The sequence below is a fragment of the Gossypium raimondii genome, chromosome 7 (assembly GCF_025698545.1).
Source record: "Gossypium raimondii isolate GPD5lz chromosome 7, ASM2569854v1, whole genome shotgun sequence".
In the NCBI taxonomy this organism is placed as follows: domain Eukaryota; kingdom Viridiplantae; phylum Streptophyta; class Magnoliopsida; order Malvales; family Malvaceae; genus Gossypium; species Gossypium raimondii.
In genome coordinates, this window is record NC_068571.1 from 10,748,942 (window position 1) to 10,754,941 (window position 6,000).

Sequence of the window (6,000 nt, forward strand, 5' to 3'; positions counted from 1 at the left end):
CTGTTCTGATTCCGATTCATACTTCACACTTAGTACATCAGCTTGTACTGCCAAAGTCTGCAGATGCTCAGCTACCCCTTGAATCTGAACCACAGCTTCTCCCATGATGTGATCCCTTCCTGCAACTTGATCCTGAAGATAGTGAAGCTGTTTATTTTGATGATATTCATTTGCTTCCAGATGTTCAATTCTGGCTTCATAGTCTTGTAATATTGCCTCCAGTTCGGCCACCCTAGCTTTTAATTCATCATTTTCGTTCTGGCTTTCGGACAAACTCCTCTCAAAGGACTTATTTTGCTTTTGAGCCTCCTGAAATCTCTTTTCCCACCTATCAGCCTTGACCTTTTCTTCTTGAACTTCTTGACGCCACTGTTCTGAGGTTTTTCCCAATCCAGCAGTTCTCATTGACATACGTAGCCTTTTATAATCCATCTTCAAGCTATTCAAATCCTCCTCAGCTTTGCGCTTTTCTTTCCTCAGGCCTTCGTTTTCCAGCTTCTGAACATCCACATCCAGCTTGAGACTCATCTTTTCCTCTTCCATTTGCCCTAGCTTCTTCTCAAGCTCAGAGTTTCTTCTTTCAAAATCTTGCTTTATAATTTCTAGCTTAGAAGGGACCATATGTACATGCTTTTCTACTAATTGGTCATCTCCTTGACTGATGCAGTATATTATCATTGACCCTCCTACCCACCAATCGATATATTCAGGAGTCATCGACGGACCTACTGACAATCTCTTCAATCGATGAGTCTGCCTCCAAGCATTTGTCATTTCTCGAATCTTTTTCTTGTAGCCATCACACTTATACGAGAACTCACTTTGAGCTAATCCTTGGGTTGTAGGTACGAACTGCCTCGATCTATACTGCCTCAATACCAGTAACGGTGCATAACCAATAGCTCCCCAAATCCCAAGCAGGGGAACCCAATCGAAATCTCCACATCTATACAATATCTCATCTGACAGCAACCAAGGAGCTCTCCACTCAATGTCCTCCTCTTGAAGATTCTGAAGAGTTGCAATCCATCTTTCTTCTAAGGCCCCATCTTGCATCGGTATTTCCACTATTTTTTTTAAGGGCGAATAAGTTTCAGAAAAAACTCGATAAGAAAATTTATCAGCCTTCCTGAAATGACTGTGAAACCATGCCAAGAGAAGCTGCGCACATCCAATGAATCTTCTTTCACCTACTCTTTGGCATTCGTTCAGTGACCTGAAAGTTTCTGCTAAAATTGCTGGAACCGGTGTGACTCCTTTATCAAGTCGATCGAAAAGATTAGTGACTGCTTCATCGATATGTCCCAAGGCTTTGGGAAAGACAACTAGGCCGTAGATGCTCAAAGAAAAAACATCAACCCTCTTCTTCATGTCTGGATGTACTTGAATTAAATCTCTCAGATTCTTCCAAGGAATATATTTGCTATCTCCCTTCTGTTTGATTCGTGCTGCGACCCATTGCTCACTCATCCCAGTTATATTCACCAACTTTTTCAGAAAAGTTGGAACATTAGTAGCTCTTGAATAGGCTTTGTCCACTTGAATTTTTGAGCAACGAAGCAATGCCGTGTATTCCTCCACTGTAGGCACTAAATCAACACTTCCAAAGGTGAAAAAACAATAAGCAGAATTCCAAAATTGGGCTAAGGCACGGAACAGGCGCTTATCCACCTTTACGTCGAGCAAGTAAGGTAGGTCTCCGTAGCTAGAGTAGAAGAGTTGCTTAATCTCATCATTCCACTGACCCCAAATTTCCTTTAATTCCAGTAGGCTATTCTGAGTCACGCTAACACGAGTGAAATCCCACAACTCTGACACATATCCTTCGGCCAAACTATCACCTTTCTCCTGCTGTGTTGTCTCAGACCAAGTTTGGACAGCCGCATTATCTTCCACCTTATCAAGAAACCCTTTTTCCATGATAAGCTTTCTATCTAGCAACAGAATATGAACTAACGCCCTTTTAGGATGAAATGTTATGCAATCATGGTGTCATGCAATCAAAACAAAAGAAATCCAAGTCAGTATCACATATAAAGATATAAACAAACATAAAATAGCAAGAAACACTTAAACAAGAATCCCCTAGGGTTTTGGGATAGTTCTACCTAGGTCAAGTTCCTAAAGCTCACTATATGAGGTTTAGTTTCTAGAGTAAGGGTACCCAAACCAGCAGATTCCTCGATCCTCACCCATTATAGGCTCATATAGATCGAGTTCAGTTCAGGGAGATACATTTCCCTATGGCTGCACGGAGATGAAAATCTCACGAAGACATAGGTACGGATGTATCCCGGAAGCGATCTACTACCCTGCACGGAGGTGAAAACCTCACGAAGGACTAGTTTCTCGCTCCCACTTAAAGGGTAAGATGCACAATGCAGATGCAAAATTGCCAACATACCAAGATGAAAAAAATGATGAATGGGAGGGGAACTCATGAATTTTTTAAAAACTTTTGATTTTCGACACAAAGACAAATATAATCAGTTTATGGCTCGACTCTCAAAGTCCCCAGCGGAGTCGCCAAGCTGTCAAAACCGTTTTTTTGAAAGAAAAAATTTTGTTGTCAACTTTTTTCAAAAAATAAAACTGGAGTCGCCACCGATCCTTTATTAAGGTGTGACCGGCCCACCTTAAAAATTATTTTGGTCTGCGAATTTTGAAAACAGGTTCGGGAGTCAGTTACGCACGAGGAAGGGTTAGCACCCTCGTAACGCCCAAAAATTGGTACCAAATTGACTATTGAATGTCTTAGTGTCGAAAGTTAAAAAAGATTTTAAAATAGGCTTGAATGATGAAATTTGCAGAAGGATAATCAATTGTTCAAGTCATGTAAAGAAATCGAGTCCCAATACGTTAGGGTACAATTCCTCATATTCCCCAAACTTGAATATCACTTTTATTTTATTCGAAAATCTTCATTTCGAGAAAGTAACATGCCACACCCAATACGTTAGGGCACAACAAGTTAAGTTCCCAAAAATGATTTTTATGCATTTTGAATAAAGACTATTCTCGGCTTTTTAAGATTGACAAAGAAAATCAGAACCCAACACGTTAGGGCTCAATTCCCCTCGAAAATCCCAAACCTCCAAAAATGCTTTTATTCAAAAAAAACCTTTAAATCAAAAAACTTTGATGAATGGTTAAAACCAAAATATATTTTCAAAAGGGTATGTTAAAAGTTAATATATAATATGATACAGATCCTTTAATTTAAAGCATATATACATAAATATTTACAAATATATATACAAGTATAGTAAATGAATCTGCAGGTAGGTATGCGATACACTCAACACATATACAATTATACATAAAAAAAGACGGAATGTGATATATATATAAGGAAAAAAAATGCATGTAGGTGCGAATATGAAAATAAAAGTTCATGCATACGTTAATGCACATATAAGTATACAAATGAACAACAAAATTTATGAAAATTTCTAAACATGCATATGTAAAAAAGCATATGTATTATATAATATAGATGTATACACATATATATATATACATATTTATTTTTCAAAAAAAACCATGGAAACAGGACATATATAAAATGTATAAAATATGTGTATATAAGAACTAAAATATGTATGTATACATGTATCTATTTTTTTAAAATGTATAAGTATATATATACACATATATAAAGAATGAGAAAACAAAAACAAACAAAAAAATCCGTAAAAGAAAAATTAGAAAATGAATGTGGTAATAATAGTAATAATAATATTACTAATAACGATAAAAAATAAAATAAATAAAAATAAAAGAGTATAGCATAATTATGATAAAAAGTAAAAAAAAATGGATTAAATTGAGTCCAAAAACAAAGAAGTGGGGCGAATTTAAAATGAAATTTAAAAAAAAAAGGCCACTTGAAGGTGCGCGTAACAGTGGAGGACCAAAAGGGAGATTATCCCCTCCTTCCAAAACGCTGCGCATTACCGCTGGCTAAAATGAACAGAAACAAAAACATTTGGGCCAAATTTAAAAAGACAAAAATCGGCCTAATAAAACAGGGCGCAAAAGAGGGAGGACCAATCGGGCAAATTCCCTTCGACGTCGAGCATGGATCCTCCCTTGGCCGGTCACCGCATGGTCGCTTGGGAAAACGACACCGTTTTGAACGATATTTAAAACAAATTCTTTCTTTCAAAAAATCATTTACAACTTAAATAAGAAAAAAACTTAGAAAGGAAAAAAAAACTTCTAGCGCTCTGCTAGGGTTTAATACCCAAGCTTCCTTGCGCCGCCGTTTAGCCAGTGCCGACGCTCCGATTGCAACGGAGACGACCACCGCTCGGCGTCTTCGACGAAAGAGGTAAGTTCTCTTTTTGTTATTTCTTTTTTTTTTAAAACGCAAAAGAAAAGGAAAAAAGATATATATATATATATACAATATAAAAAAAACCCGATTCACCTTGAATCGAAAACAATCTGAGCTCTATATATAGCCGAAAAGAAAAAATAAAGTGAATAAATCTGTTTATTTTTTGCTGTTTTTCTCTTTGCGGACTCCTTGCATCCGTGTTTGCAGACGTGTAGGGAGCAAACGTGCGTGGAGAGGCCCTCCGAGTCTTGCGGCGATTGGAGTCCTTGCTGGAGGCAAGGGCTTGCTGCGGCTAGGGTTCTTCTTTCTTGATTTCAATTTTGCTGTATTGGGTTGCTAGTTACTGGGTTTGGGGTTTGGGTCTGTTAGGCTTTTCTTTGGTTTATTATGTGGGCTAGGAACTGTTTTGGGCCGATTGGGCCACTTATTTGTTCGGTCTGGCATTTTTTTTTGTTTAGTTTGGACCCAGGCCGATTGGGCCCTATTACAACGAGGTTATTAGACAAAGTAGTTAGATGAATTTTTTTCGTAAAGAGTATACAATAAGGAGTTTTCAATTATGGTACTTCTTATGGACTGACTCCATGATTAAGTAATTGCGAATTATCGGAACGATGCTTCTGGACATAATTGCAATGACTAGAGCCTAATTGTATATGTTCAATTGGTCCTTATGCTAGCTCAACAAAAGCTTGATCGGATTGTATGTGAATCAGAAGAAAATTCTACGACTTTGGGAATAATATAATTGAGTCGATTTATTTGATATGGAATAATTAGGTGGTCGTAAGAATTGTTTAACTAGAGAATTTGATTAAAGAATTTTCTTGAAAATTTATTTTGGAAAATCTAAGTGATTTTTGAAAAAAATAATTTTGATCAAGTAAAATTAAATTAATCAAATCAATTAAAATTAATATATACTTTTGGAAGTTAATTTTCAAATCAAACAATTGACCCAATAAGTAATTCAACTTGAAAATTAGACCTTATATCGTAAATTAGGCCCGGGAGCCCAAAACTGAGTCTAAGACCCAAAAAATGGTCAAATCGGGCCGACAACCCAACTGATGGCTAGACTGGACAAATCGGTCATCGTTGACCAAGACCAAATCAGCTTGGGGTGTTGTAAAGGTGTCGTACCTGTATCACCGGACACGGTGGTGCCGATGGCTACGACGGTGACGTCCCGGTAGCCGACGGCGGTTGGTAATCAGTGGTTGAGCAATGAAAGAGTTACACTCCTACTAGGACTCTAGCAAAGAATTTGATTTCAGATTAACTATTCCAGAAATAATATTATTTTAATAGTTTAATATTCAATTTAATTTAATACTTATCTTAATAATATTTTATTAATTTAATATTAAAGTGATTATTTTAATATTAAATTTAATTTAATATTTATCAAGATATATTAATAGATTAAATTTAATATTAAAGTGATTAAATTTAATCATAATTGAACTCTCTAAACTCTTCTTATATAAAGAGAGCATTGGCTCATTATTTACACACACTAGAATTCAAGAGAAAGTTGTAGAGAGAAAATTCTCTGAAGAGATTATTCTAGAAAATTTCTAGAGATATTTTTCTGATTTACATCTTAACCCAAAAGTTTAGAGAAATTGCAAAATTACCCCACAGGTAATTTTTGT